General features: G+C 38.7%; 1 protein-coding gene across 1 annotated transcript in view; it reads left to right on the top strand.

Annotated features, from left to right (window-relative positions):
* The first annotated feature begins 238 nt into the window (after positions 1 to 238).
* The window catches only part of CNOT6L (CCR4-NOT transcription complex subunit 6 like), a 42,157-nt gene continuing 26,312 nt past the window's right edge, over positions 239 to 16,083 (top strand). The window contains exon 1 of the mRNA XM_032223795.1: positions 239 to 609. The gene's annotated coding sequence lies outside the window, so the exon portion shown is untranslated. The remainder of the gene's footprint in view (positions 610 to 16,083) is intronic.

Below are 16,083 nucleotides of genomic sequence, written 5' to 3'. Positions count from 1 at the left end.
CTCCCAGTTTGCCCTCGCCTTTCCACTGCGCGAGGGGGGGGGGAGAGGAGGGGGGGGGAGGAGGAAAGCGCGCGCGACGGGGGGGGGGCTTCGAGAGTTGGGGGCGAAGAGGGAAGGAACGCGCGCGCGCGCCATGGCGCGAATTGGGCCTGCGCGAGGCGCGGGAGGGGAGGAGGAGGAGGAGGAGGAGGACGGCGGCGAGGCGGGAAGAGAGGCGCCGCCGCAGGAGGAGGAGGAGGAGACGGCGGGGTCTGAAGCCCTCCTACTTCTTCTTCACGCCGCGGCGTCGAGGCAGGCCAGGCTCCACCTCCGGCAGTAATCCCCGCGTTGCCGTCGCTGCTGCTGCTCCTGCTGCGAGGCCTGAGGAGAAAAAGAAGAAGGAGGAGGAGGAGGAGGAGGGAAAGACGGGCCGGGAGGGTCTCCGCCTGCCCGCTTCACCGTCAACCTCCCCCTGCCGCCGCCGCCGCGTCAGGCCCGTGGCTTCTTCGAGCCCGCCCTGCGCTCGCCCCGGCCCGGCCGCTGCCTCCTGCATGTCTTTCTCGCCCTCAGCCCCGCCGCCTGAGCAGCCGCCTCAGCCCCGTCGAGAGACGCCCCGGGGGCTGGATGCAGGTGAGCGGCAGGCGGGCGACGGGGGCCTGCCTGGTCGGCGGCGAAGGAGGAGGCCGAGCCGGCCTTGCTAAGGCAACCCAGGCGTGAGAAGGGAGATCAGCGCGTGTTAGTCAGGCCGGGCGTGTTGGGGGGAAACACGCCGCCCGAGCACGCGGGGTTGGTTGGGTGTCAGCCGAGGTCCTGCGTGTGCAGGCCTGTGTGTGTGTGTGTGTGTGTATTTAGTGTGTTGCTGGTGTGTGTATCTTTACAACTTTTCTGCCTTTTCGTGATTGCGTTTGAGGGGGTTTTTGTTCCGCAACTTTACCCTTTTCGGTGTTTCCACGCGCGCGCTGGACGCGTGGAAGAGGCGCCTTTCGCTGGGGAGAAAAACGAGACACTTCTGGCTCTATCTATCTATCTATCTATCTATCTATCTATCTATCTATCTATCTATCTATCTATCTACATCTATCTATCTATCTACATCTATCTATCTATCTATCTCTATCTATCTATCTATCTATCTATCTATCTATCTATCTACATCTATCTATCTATCTATCTATCTACATCTATCTATCTATCTATCTACATCTATCTATCTCTATCTATCTATCTATCTATCTATCTATCTATCTATCTATCTACATCTACCTATCTCTATCTATCTATCTATCTATCTATCTATCTATCTATCTATCTACATCTATCTATCTACATCTATCTATATCTATCTATCTATCTATCTATCTATCTACATCTACCTATCTCTATCTATCTATCTATCTCTATCTATCTATCTATCTACATCTATCTATCTCTATCTATCTATCTATCACTATCACTATCACTCACTCCTTAAAAGTTACTCAGGCTGCACATGCGAACCAGAAATTGGAAAGCTTTCTGGTTTCACTAAATTTCACTTTTGCGCCCTAATGTGGTTTTGTTTCCCCCCCCCCCTTCCCTCCAGTTGCCGTTGCGAGCCTTTCCCTGCAACAGGATGGAAAAAACAAGGACGTAACTTTATTTCGAATAGACAATCTGGGCGAAACTTTATAGGTTTTAGGGGATTGTGAGTGTTGGGGGGGGGTTGTTAAAGGACGTTTCCTTACAAGGGATCTGGGACGTGTGCTTCACATTGCATGACATTGTCAACACTTGACATGTTTTCAACCAAAGCTGTTGTAAGATAGAAGGAAACAATGCTCACCTCTCTTTAAGACTTTGTGTAAGTGTGACATGTAAATATATCCACTAAAATGTGGTGTTCCGGGTTTTTATTTATATAGGCTTTTATATCTTTAAAGATTCATAGTTAATGTTTAGAGTGTTTGTATTCAATGGGGGGAAAAACTGAATAGTGTGGAATATCCTGTTCACTCCAGAGGAAGAATTTTGTGTTGGCACCTGTATTTTCTTCGGTATGCCTGTGGACTGAAACAAGTTGTGTAAAGGGTGACTGTGTGCACACATTTATCTTAAAGTGTTAAGCCAGATGTACAAATCCTGGGTGATGGGGCAGCTGTTTTGTGTACATATGTAAACCATTGCTTTTCTGTCCAGGGTAAACCAGTTCTATGTATTCAGTCAGTTTTTTCTGTCCTTGTCGTTGATTGACTAAGTGTAATTAATGTGTGTATGTGTTATCTCCTCGCCTTTATAAGAGCAGCATTTCAACTAGTCATTTTTAAAATTTTGCGGACAGTTGCCTTCACGTGGCAAATAAATTTAGTAATAAATTTATAAATAATAAATAATCACTCGTGAATAAGTTAGCATGCAAATACAGCTCTGTGACTTACAACCATTTCCTTAGGGGCCATTCAAAGTTACTGAAAGGCACTGAAAAAAGTGACTTATGACTGTTTTTCACACTTAACGACTGCTGCAGCAGCAGCCCCATGGGTTATGTTAACAAAATTCAGACACTTGACAACTGACATGTATTTATGACGGTTGCAGACACCCAAGTTACATGATCACCATTTGCGACCTTCTGACAAGCAAAGTCAGTGGGAAAACCAGATTCACTAAACAACCATGTTAATAACAACTGCAGTGATTCACTTAAGAACTGTGGTAAGAAAGGCCATAAAATGGGGCAAAACCCACTTAACAACTGCCTTAGCAATAGAAATGTTGGGCTCAGTTGTGATTGTAAGTCAAGGACTAACTGTATTTAGGATGGAGGATAGACTATTAAATAAGAATGTGATTTCTTGATGGGTTTGTCAAAACTAGGGGCTTTTGTCTTCTTAATTGTCTATTGTTACACATTTTTAATGGCAGCAAGTAAAATGAATTTTAACCTTTTGCATTTGCTTGCACTGAATGGTTTTCTTTCTATTGTTCATTATTGTATAGTCAATTGTCCAATTAGAATGTCAAACAATCTAGGTATGTTCTGTGATATTTCAGAATTGGCCTATTGGGAAATTTCAATAGTGTTCTTTAGGCTTTCTGGATGAATGGCAATTCAGCTGCTTACATTTCAAGTTCAATTCCAGTTTCATTTATTTATTTAATAACAACTCAAGCCAAAGAACATATATAATACTTCTTTCTCCTTCTATTTTCTCCACAACCACCCTATGAGCTGATATGGGCTGAGAGAAAGTGACTGGCCCAAAGACATCCAGCTGGCTTTCATGCCTAAGGCAGGATTAGAACTTGTGCTTTCCCACTTTCTACCTGGTGTCTTAACCACAAAACCAAACTGTCTCTCTAGCCTAGCCCTAAATTAGAGATGAAATGGAAAATAACATGAAAATCTACACTGATCTTGCTTTTTCTCAGTCTATGATCTGGAACATTCATGCTCAGCAGAGCATTTTTGTAGTTTAAATATCCAAATTAGCTAAAATTATCTTATCAAGAATATTCCATTCTGCTGTATTATTTTTCAGGTATCTGTATCCTGTTTTTACTGCGAATCGCTGCCGTTGTTAAGATAGTAACATGGTTGTTAAGTGAATCTGGCTTCCCCATTGACTTTACTTGTCAGAAGGTTGCAAAAGGTGATCACATGACCCTCGGACAGTGTAACCATCATAAATACAAGCCAGTTACCAAGCGTCCAAATTTTGATCACATGACCGGTCATAATTGTGAAAACCAATCATAAATCACTTTTTTCAGTGCTGTTGTAAGTCCCTAAACAAATGGATATAAGTCGAACACTGTATCTGTCTAAAAGGGACTGTTATATCTGTAGCTGACTTGAGATGTTTGTATAGAAGCCCTGTATTCTCCCTTTTATCTGATTTTTCTATACAATATGAAATAGCACTGAGTTATTTTGATCTTTCAAGAGAGAAAAATCAATATATATTCTGAGCTCAAAGTTGGTTTTGACTGATTAATCTTGACTGTTATTCAACTGCAGTTCAGTTTTTAAATTTTCCATAACCCCAGTGAAATTTCCTATGTAAACAAGTAAGAACTTAATAATATAGCAGACACAACTAAATGCACATGTTGCTCATAAAAAAACTTAAATAGTTTTCAAGGACTAATCATTTTAACCTGTATTGTGTCTTGCTCTTGACAAATTCAAGTGACACATTTACTTTATAAAGATTGCTATTTGGAGTTGATTTAGGAAAGGTTTTATTAAAAATAACATTATTGGTAGAAAAGTAACTGGTCCTCCAATAGAAACCTAACTGTCAAATAAATGAAGAGCAATTTGTTTTTCTGAAATCATTAACTATTGATTTCTAAAAGCCCTCTTTGAGGGAACCTTATCCTGTGAAATTAACAATAAAGTATTAATCTGATTTTTAAAAAAATAGAGTAATAATGGCTGAAAAACTTTTAACTATATGTCCAAAATACAGGTGGTCCTTGATTTACAACAGTTCATTTGAAATTACAAAGGCAATGACTGTTTTTCACACTTAACCACCACTCCATAGTTACATGATCTCCATAGTTACATGATCAAAATTCAGGCACTTGGCAACTGACTCATATTTATGATGGCTGCAGTGTCCCGGGGTCATGTGACCATCTTTTGCCATTTTCTGACAAGCAAAGTCAATGGGGAAGCTGGATTCATTTAACAACTGTGTTACTAACATAACAACTGCAGTGATTCTCTTAATAACTGTGGCATGAAAGGTCATAAAATGGAGCAAAATTCATTTAATACACAGCAGCAGAAATTTTGGGATCAATTATGGTTGTAAGTTGAGGAGTACTTTAACATAAAAATACACTTTACTATTTCTGTATGGGTTGTTTAATTGAGAGAGACTGTTTTGGTTGATTAGCTTTATTACAGTAAAACTTTAAAATAATCTGACAATAATGGTGGGATCTTGACATACATTATACAAGATTTTCTGCTCTCAGTTGAATCCTTTGACATACTAAGACTATACAACAGATGTTTTTGAGCAATTGGTGTTTTTCTTAGAATAAGGGTTGCAGACATTCAGGCTGCACATTAACTGCATTTCTTATATTAACTTATTTTTTCCAATTCTTTTATTTGATTTGGAAATAAATAAGCATTTACTAAATAACCAGGACTTATTTGCGCAAGTTAAGTTTCAAAATTAAATCTAGTGTTCAGTTTACTCAATTCTCTAGGGTTTTTTTTTTAGCGCATCATCATTCAAGGTTGCTCTAATCAGTACAGTACATGCATCAACAGATCATAGATTTCAACTTTTGTTTTGTACTCTTGGTGAGTTTTTTTTTCTCTTAGGGAAAAATGTGTTTAACTTTATGTTTTTACAATAATGGCTCGATGTCCCACAGTACATCATAACTAACCCTGTGGTGTAGATAAGTCTGTTTTGTATTCTTCAACTCTAGGGAGAAGTTAGAGATAGGGAATCCTATGTCCTTGCAGTGTATATGATAAACCTGTTTGGCTGACATCTAGAGCCATGGCAAGAAAAGCTTCTTGACCCATACTTCATTTTAGGTCTTATTTATAATTTTAATGATTTTTGAAGATGAATTATATGTCTAATTTACAAACCTGTTCTTTTAGATTTGATGTGGCTGACTTGCTGTGCTTAACTTTGTAGCATTAGTACAATATTATCTCTCTAGAAAAATTAAATAATGACTTTGAATGGTATCCTTGGTTACTGGAGCAAGAAAAGTGGACGCTGTGGTCAGTTTCTCCACAAACGTGGCACAGAATTGAGTGTGGTGTAAATCTATGAAATTATTTAGTCTGTTATTACTTGATTCATTTTCTAACACATCCTTCCAGAGTAAATCTGTTCTAAAAAATATGCTTCTGAGTCACTAGTTTGTTGCGTCAGTATTGCATAATGCTCAGTTTTTAGTTTAGTTTAGTTTATTGTCATTATTATCATGACTTAACAGTCCTGTTACTAATCAAACAAAATTCACTTACCGGTAACTGTTTTGTTTAGCAACAGAAATTTTGGGCTCAATTGTGGCTATAAGGTTAAAGGTTATAAACCTTTATAATGTTTAGAGGATTCTTTTTTTATTTCTTTAACTGCTTCATTCAATCTATAGATTGCAGTATAAATCCCCAATAGCAGCCAATAAATTATTTGAAGCATTTGGGTGGTAAATATTCCACAATACTTGATGAAAAGGAGTCTGATCTTATCTAAGTTCCTTAGATAACTTGGTTTAAACTAATTGACTTTGCCATGTTTACCTCCCTTAAAATGCTTCTCTAAATCAGTGTTTTTCAACCACTGTGCCGCGGCACACTAGTGTGCCGTGACATAGTGTAAGGTGTGCCGTGGGAAAATTACTTTATATATAGTCAATATAGGCACAGAGTTAAATTTTTTTAACATTTTCTAATGGTGGTGTGCCTCGTGATTTTTTTCATGAAAAAAGTGTGCCTTTGCACAAAAAAGGTTGAAAAACACTGCTCTAAATTATTTTAAAAGAGATCCAAGAAGTTTGATTAGTTTGCTTAATGTCTGTTTTGGGCACATTGCTAGCAGTCATAATAAAAATAAGCACATAGTCTTGCTGGCTAGCCTTGATGAAGGATGAAGGACAGTCTGCAGTCTCGCTTCACCAATCTTCTAGACATTTTAAGGGTGTCAGCAGACAGATGGATGAAGTTGATTATCAATTTTGGATGTCTGGGTTTTCAAAAAAGCCTTTGACAAAATTCCTCATCAAAGACTTTGAATAAATTACCTCCATTCTTCATACTTGGTATGAGGTCATTACCATAAAATGTAGTGCTCGATTTTTGTCATACTTAAAAGACATACATTTGATCTGGAAAATTCAATTACTTGATTCATCGGGTTCCTTTTTTGAAGGAAAACTCATACATGGGCTTTTTGGCAAACGCGAGACAATAATCAATGTTCTAGCTGAACATGGCTTCCATCTTCCTGTTTGCTCATGAATGCCATTTTTACCCAGTGATTTTCTTATGACGGGCCCATTAATGCTGACTTTGATTGAGGTAAAAGAGTCCCGGAGAGCTCTGAATGTTGTTCTGAGATTCTTTGTGACTTACTGAATAATTTTATGCTGCACTCAAGTTTCAAAGTTGTCCCCAATCTTCTCCATTTCAAGGCTGTGTCTCTAAATATAAATCAGTGAAGACTCAGGAGTTTTGCAAATGATTTTATAAACTTTTGTGGGCTCAAAAGCATGAATTACTTTCTAACAGAGGTGTTCAACCTTTAAAACTGTTATTTCCCAACCTTGGCAAAAATTTTTGGTGTATGGACTTCGATTCTCAGTATTCTCATTAATGCCAGGGCTACTGAATTTGGGGGTTTGAAGTTCCTATACCTAAAAATGGCTGAAATGGGGAAATACTGCTCCATATTAAGAAATTTACAAGAGGAGAGTAAAAGTTTGTGAAATTTATAGAGTTCGATTGTTAGGCTAGACATATGAATACTTCATTAAAATAAGTTCCTCCTTTAATAAAATTGATTGAACTAGGGGTCGATACATTTTTCACATTGGCATATCTCACAGTTTGTTTTTATTTATGTTTATATAATATATGCAACAAGTACCAAACACATAGATTATAGATAATAATCTGTGTTTGGTATCTAGCTCAATCCTCTGCTCAACTCAAGAGACTATATAATACAGCATTGTCAACAGATTTAGCCTATGTTGAATTGATGGAAAGACTCCATAGATGGAAATGCTAGTTCCTGCGGCAAGCTGCTTTTCTCTTTGCCTAGGTCCCACCACACATTGCTTCTTGTCCTGCCTTCAGTGCCTATCCATTGGCATTGACATTTTTTCTTCTTCTGACCCCTTATTATCTTGATTCCTTTGGACACAGTCCACTTTGTTAATGTCAATGTAAAATATTCTATCTGAAGCTTTATTTACTCAGACTTCCTTTATATATTTAGTAGGGTCTACCAGTAACACTACCAGTGGCAAAGATTTTAAAACAATTCCAAAAGGGCACAGATACTTCACACAGAATTAAATGGATTGCTATCTGTTTAATAACTAGAAAGCAAGGCTTAGAAATAAATGGGTAGCTTTCTCAGGGAAGAAAGAACTGGAATTTCTCAATTTCTCAATATTGAAACCAAGGATTTCCAACTTGTTCATAAATCATCTTGATTTGGGATAAGCAGTGAGTTTGGGGATGAAAACAAAAAATAATGGTAAAGAAGACTAGAAAAGTTTCAACTGAATAAATATTAACCAAATAGCAAATGCAATTCCGTTTAAATATAACATCAAGCACTTTTTGTGCGGGGTGGGGACCCAATTTACTTCGCACATAACATTAAAATGTTGCACTGGCATTGGAGAAATTCAGATTCGACCTACTGGCAGCTATGAAAACTCACTGGGTGACTTTGGGCCAATTGCTTTCTATCAGTTCGATGTACTGTATCTCACAGGATTGCTGTTGTGAGTTAAAATAGGAAGAGGGATGGTGTGTGTTCTAACCTGGGCTCCTGAACAAAAGATGTTCCATCATTTACATAAAAAAGATAATACACTGATTGGGGTCTGAAGATGCCTTTAACCATTGGCATCATGTCTATATAATTTTGCAATCTTGAATATTTAGGCCAGTTAACCCTGGAGAATGCCAAATCAATAGTAAAAAGAGAACCAGGGATATTGATTCGATGCCTTCTTCACCAAGTCCTATAGTTGCACAAAACTTTAATAGATATGCTGTACTATTGTCCTATTTTTTTCATTAGCAATAACAAATTATTGTGTCATACTGTTTCTCTTTTTTTACTGCAAAAGTTGGTCAAAGGCAATAATAAAGATTTAATGTAAAAATGTTTTACATTAGGATTGACCATTAGGAAAAGGACTGAAAACTATCAACAGTTATGCCTTTATACAAATTGATTGCCATGCCTTCATCTGGAATATTGTTTATCTAGTTGTGGTAGCAACATTTGAAAAACATTTGTGCTGGAAAAGTACCAAAAACTTCAACTTAAGTAACCATGGGGCTCAAACACTTTCCATACGAGAAAAGGCTAGAATATTTAAGTGTCTAGGTTGAAAAAATGGGGAAGATCTGACCAAAATGTATAAAATCATGCATGGACAGACAGCAGTTTTTCTTATTAGGAAACCATTAGGATCAGAAGTAATGAACCTGAAAGGAAGGAGTTTTAAAACCAACAATGTAAAGCAGGAGATTCCAACCTTGGCCACTTTAAGACTTGTAGACTTCAATTCCCAGAATTCCCCAATGAACCGTGCTCTTCAATTCTGAGAGTTAGAGCGAGAGAGAGATCCCCTTTTGCAATCTTCTGACAAGGAGAGTCAATGGGGAATCCAGATTCATTTAACCAGATTACTAATTTATCAACTACAGTGATTCACTTAACCGTGGTAAGAAAGTTCGTAAAATGGAGCAAAACTTGCTTAACAAATTTCTCACTTAACATAAATTTGGACTCAATTGTGGTTGTAAGTTGTAAGAGGACTGCCTGTATATCCCTTTCTTCTTGACTGCCTCTTTTGTGACCGAGGAGGATGGATTGGATTTATTATGAAGTCTCACTAGAAGATGGATCCAACAATTCCACCTTATTTAGACTAACACGAACGTCCAAGCTGCCCAAAATTTGAGATGGGGGCAATTTCACAGGAGCATGTTAGATGCTCCTCCCATCAGTTCTACAAGTTGCAAGTTTTAATAGGTCAACTACAATGCAGATTAGTAGGAATCGAAGCGCTTTGGGCTAAAGGGAGGAGTTTTGTTTGATAGGACATGAAGAAGCTTTTTAGGTCCTGCCTTTTCAACTTTCGATTTTACTTTTTCCAGTAGAAGCAACCCTTTCCTCTTGGATCCATCTTCGAGTGAAAAGTACTTTTCAGCTGGGTTGGTATGGCACAGAGGTTAGTTTGAGCAATCATCCTTTGCTGTGTGGGGGCATCAAGATAGTGAAAATTATAGGCAAAACAAGAGGGGATATTTGAAATCCTTTTGTGTTCCATCTTTGTAAAATACTTACCAAAAAAAAAAGAGTTTTATCAGCAGGAATACCGGATTAATTTTAGGAACCAGAGTTGATTATGTGACTAGTATGAACGTTTTAAATTTAGACACACATTTCATAATGTTTGTATCCTTTAAAAAGATGCTTTGTTTATTAAATTTGTTTGCTTTGAGGCATTTTTCTTTGTCATGTACACTTTTAACTTTTCAGCTCATCAGATGAATTTCTTAGTATGAGTTGTTTTTAAGCTAGATGTTATTCTATAGTGCAATAAGAAATCTTGCTCTAACTGAAATTGAATGTCAAAAGAAGTTTTGAATTATAAATTTGTGTCTGATCATTGCTGTTATGTATAATTCTAAAGCTGGGTTTCTGAGGTATGGCAGAATTTGGGATGGAGAATATTTTCTCAGAAATAGCATTATTCACAGGTCACAAAATATCTTCCAATAGCCTGATTAGAAATGGCAATAGTTGTTAATGGCAATATTTTAAAAAATGGTTTTTTGATTAAGGAAATGTATTAAGTTTGTTGCAGTTGGAACTTTCTGTCTTGTGACTGCAGGTATAAAATACAAGGCTTTTTCCTTGTTCAGAAATAGCTTTAAAAGCTTGCTTGAATATAGCATTGCTTTTCTCAACATAGCTGAGATGTTTGACAGTGTGAGATTTTGGGATGTTGGAGAAAGAGTTTTTGCAAAGCAAGTCAAAACCTGTTTATACGAAGGCTACTTGGATCGGGTCCAAGTTCTATGTGGATCTGTGACAGTGTAGAATGAATTATTATTACACACTTGTGTGAAAGTATCATATGATCCTGCCTTAAGTTGCTTTGCCATCTGCTTTAGAGTGTAATAAAATTAAATTTCTTTTTTTTTTCCTTTTTGGTTCTATAGTCTTTTTAAAGGGGAAGGAAAATTGAAATGGTGCATTTTGCAGATTTTCACTACGGCAGATTAACTGAATGGAGACTTGTTTGTGTGGACCTCATTTTGCTTCTCAGAATAAGCTGCTCCGGTTTCCCTGTTCGTTCCAAGAAATCTGAGTAAATGAAAAACAAATGAAAGAGCCGCTCAATTTTGTTCCTCTATAGATTCAATAGCTTCTACTTGGGTTAAGTAAAAAGAGGCTATAAAGTCATCAATTGAAGATATTTGATGACTAAGTTGTTGAGCAATTGTACGTAAGACTTATTATAGGCATCAATTCATATAGCAACCTAAACCTATCCTTATTTAAGTCAAAACAACAGATATTGTAGAAACTCTATTCTATAGTATATTAAAATAGTCATCCAATCTGTGCTTTCAAAGACCAATTTGCAGCTGAGAACCTTGTTTTGACCCAGGAAAAGCCTTGCACCACTTGGTGACCTGACACTGAATTAACAGAAGTATTTAATGTCTTTGGAACAGAAGACACCTCATATGTGGGCACAAAACCTTGATTTATAGACCAGCCAACTGCCAGCTAATTACCCTTATTGCTTTGCTGCTCTCCGTCTGATACGTGGATTAACAGTTCACTGTGTGATCTTTTTTGTAATCCCGTCCAGATTTCATGTTGTAAAAATCTGCTTACTGAAGCTGTTAACCTTGAGTAAAGTTTAAGCAGTCCTTTCAAAGTACTGAGAGCTTAAAAAGGGGGGGGGGGATTTGATGTCTGGGAAAAGTCCCAGGGGTTTATAAATGCCTTTTCCGCTCACAAACCAAAATAAACAGGATAGAACTAAATGACCACAACATAGAATTAATGCATGCCAGATTAATAATTGGAATAGCTGAGTGTGGAAGTAGATGACAAGGCAAGTCTTTCCAGTAGTTCATTTATTTAGATTAGTTGCTTTCACCCTGGCTTTTTGGATGTTGTCGAACTCTATTTTCTGCTGTGCTTCACCATTTATTTATGCTGTTTAGGGTTGCTTGGGGTTCTAGCTCCATAGCAACTGGATAGTCACAATTTCTCCTTCCTACACAGCATATATATTACCATATATAATTATACTTATTTCCCATTTCTGCCCCCCCCCCAAAAGTAACTATGCAGTTACTACACTGCATTCCTTGATGTTTGATCAGGTTGGCCAGGTAGATAATAAGGGAAATAAGCGTTCCCATAGGTAGCCAAGACCTATGCCATGTAGAATTTTATAGGCAATAACCAGGGCCTTGATTCTACATGGCACCCAATGCAGCTTGGGAAGCAGAAATGTTACATAGGCAAAGGGAAGATATGCCCATCGCTGTCTGCGCTGCTTCATTCTGGATCATTTGATGTTTCTGGATGGTCTTCAAGGGCAGCCCCATGTAGATAAGAAAGATTGTGGAGTTTAAGCCCGATTCTGTCATAATCAAGCTTCTGGGAACATTGTTTTCTCCAAGGAAGTGCAAAAACTTTAAGGAAAATGTCCGTTCATACACAAACACTATAAGTCAGTGTTTCTCAACCTTGGCAACTTGAAGACGTCTGGACTTCAACTCCCAGAATTAACCCGGCCAGCGAATGCTGGCTGGGGAATTCTGGGAGTTGAAGTCCAGACATCTTCAAGTTGCCAAGGTTGAGAAACACTGCTATAAGTTGACTAGTCCTAAACTCTTTCTTACGCATTATCAATGAGATGTGTTTTTCATAGTCTGTCACACTAATGTGCATTATAGCCTAAGCATGAATAACAACCGTTTGTGCCATAGATTTAAAACAGTGCTATCCAGAATTTCAAAACTGGATAGCACTGTTTTCAAAACTGGCCTTTTTCGGTGAACGCAAGCAGATGCTGTTATTGTGCAGATAGAAGAGAATATTTCTAGTTCATGGTTGAACTGTGGGGTCCTTGGTGCTCTCAGCAGAACATCTGCAAGATAACCAAGCTCAAAGCACCAAGGACCCCACACATGCTGATAATAAGGTTGGCTGGAGATTGCATAAAACATAAAACAGGATTGTGGGCTGAAGTTCACATCTCTATCTTACTGACCTAAGAGTTGTGCTAGAGGCATCTCAAGGCCAGTACAATGCACAGCATATTTCCTTAAGATAAATCATTACAGCTTGCTCTAAAATCAGGTAGGTTTCCAAACTGCGGCAGAACTAAGATAAGCTTCTAATACATTTTGGTCTTAGCAGATGTCAAGTTGCTCTTTGATGAAATGTATTCTTCACTGAGAAGTGAATTATAGTATATTTCCTCCCTTCCATTGAGTCCCTGTCTAGTGGTTGAGAAGTTACATACCAGAATAGCTCACATCCACAGTAACTTCTGACTGTTTACTCTGACTCAACAGGCTACATGGGCTTGTCCCCCCACCCAAAGGAACTATTTCTATATTCTTTATTATATTTGCTATAAATTGTTCAAGGTGGGCTTTCCACAAACATTGGTGGGGACAGTATCAAAGAAGAGAGAAAGTGTTTTAGACACTGGAATATATTTATAGCTACCTATCTATGATGAAGGAACAGACTGGCTACCCAGCTGGTTTCCCACATATTTTATTAACGTTTTAATTACAAGGTTTTGAACCACCCTTGTTTTCTAATGTAAAATGAAGGAGGCAGAGCCTACCTGTATTATAAATTCAATCCTTTTAGGAGCCGAGGTGGTGCAGTGGTTAGGGTGCAGTACTGCAGGCCACTTCAGCTGACTGTTATCTGCAGTTCAGCAGTTCTAATCTCACCGGCTCAAGGTTGACTCAGCCTTCCATCCTTCCGAGGTGGGTGAAATGAGGACCCAGACCGTGGGGGCAATATGCTGACTCTGTAAACCGCTTAGAGAGGGCTGAAAGCCCTATGAAGCGGTATATAAGTCCAACTGCTATTGCTATTGCTATTGCTTTTAGGTAAATATCAAATGTATGGCACAGCCTTAGGACTTCTTCATTTATACTTACAGTTTGAAATCTACAAATAGAAGCTACTGCACCATAGTTTTATTTGGAAGAGATACCACTGTGTCATTACAATTTTAAAAGTTTACATCAAGAGTAGAGAATAAAAATTAATATGTGGCCTAGTGTAAAATTGCTTAAAAAGAGTATTTCAATACATAGTCAAAGCTTGTTTTTAAAAAATGCAAGATGAAAACTTAGGAAGAAATTCTTTTAAGTCTTTAAGAACAGAATTCAATAATTAATTTTTTGGCAGCTTTTTCCATAGCTGAGCCTACTCTGTGGAAAAACCTCTTCCCAGTGGCTCATTTTCTAATAAGCATTGGAGCTACTCTCTAAAAAATCCCGTCCCTGGAAATATTCAATTTTTAGCTTTTGGGTTTAAACCAAGATATTAAATTCAATTTGGAAACAAGCTGCCTGCCCTATCTATCTATCTATCTATCTATCTATCTATCTATCTATCATCTATCATCTATCGTCTGTCTGTCTGTCTGTCTATCATCTATCTATCTATCTTTCTATCTTTCTATCTTCCTTCTTTGGTCGCCCATCTCAGTCAATGACTCTCTTGCCTATATAAAGCTAATATTAATATGTATTTGCTGTTCGGTTTATATCTTTGTAGTTTCTGGTCTCCATGTCACTTTAGACATCAATCCCTTTCACCCCAGTTGTTAGGATGTCTAGTAACAACTGGGGATCTAAGGTTGGAATAGTTCCAATGGTTGTGTGCTGTAGCAGTTGGAAATTTCCAAGTGGTCTTTAAAGGCAAGATGTCTTTATGCATTGTAACAAAGAGGTCTTTAAAGACATCTTGCCTTTAAAGACCATTTTCTTAACTGCTGGTTAAGAGCAAGATGAAGAAATCAGGTGGAGCTCTTAAAAATAGTAAAACTCCAGATCCAAATGCTTGTGCATCTGAATTTAATAGAAATCTGGTTTCACAGACAACAATTCTCCAGGCCATGTGAGATGGAAAGCCTTCTTAGACTTTCTACCCCAAATCATTTAATTTGAAAATCTTGGATTAACTAAAAAAAAATTTCATGCAGAGTGTATGCATTTCACATTGAGATGGTGTCATTTCTGTAAGCCATCAAAAATCTAATTACAATGGTACAGGTAGTCCTTGACTTATGACTGTCATTCAGAACTCAATTATGTATGTAAGTTTTTTCTGGTCGTTAAGCAGGTCAACACATCATATCTGTAATCACACCCAATTTTATATCCTTTTTAGTCATAGTCATTAAGTCTAGCCATTGTCCACAGTGGGTAAATGCTGGTTTCTTGCAAAAAAAAAAAAGTTGTAAATTGTGATTACATGACTGCTGTAAATGGTCATAAATACATCGTCTGTTGCCAAGAGCCCTAAATGGGATCACATGATCATGGAGAGGGTGTGGCCACTGAAGACTAGGTGTCCTCAAACTTTTTAACAGTGGGCTGATTCACGGTCCCTCAGACTGGGGGGGGGGGGCTGGACCGGCTAGGTGGGCGTTGCTAGACGATCATGTGACTGGGTGAGCGTGGCCAATTTAGCAGTCCATTTTGCCTTTGTCCTTGCTGTACTTGCCCCTTCCCTACTCACCCACCAGCATCCTGAAAGGCTGTTTTTAAAGCATTTTTAAAGACTTTAAAGCACTACTTTACAAGCTGGCAGCAGAGCTGGTTTTCAAGCCAGCAGCAACCCCTCCCCTAGTCACCCGCCGGCCCTGGATCACATGGCTGCACTGGTGAGAGCACCCCTCAGTCAGCTGGTCCTTCCCAGCACCCTTTGGCCTTATCTTCCGCAGCAGTAGTGTGATCAGAAGTGCAGCTCAACCGATGAAATAACTAACCAGAAATGCAGCTGGAGTGGATGCTCACTGGAAGATGATTAAGGCCAATGGCGAGGGGGGGGGGGGGCTGAATCCCACCACTCCGCGGGCCGGATACTTTGCATTGGCAGGCTGTATCCAGCCCGTGGGCTGTAGTTTGAGGATCAGTGCTTAAGATCGTCACAGCATCCTTATGGTGATGTGATGAAAATTCAGATGCTTGAGAGCTGACTCATATTTATGACGGTTGTAGTGTCCCAGGGTCATGTGATTCCCTTTTGCAACCTTTTGACAAGCAAAATCATTGGGGAAACCAGATTCATTTAACAGCCTTGTTCCTAACTTAAC

This window comes from Thamnophis elegans, chromosome 9, assembly GCF_009769535.1.
Source record: "Thamnophis elegans isolate rThaEle1 chromosome 9, rThaEle1.pri, whole genome shotgun sequence".
Lineage (NCBI taxonomy): Eukaryota > Metazoa > Chordata > Lepidosauria > Squamata > Colubridae > Thamnophis > Thamnophis elegans.
This window is presented reverse-complemented; position numbering and strand designations above follow the sequence as displayed.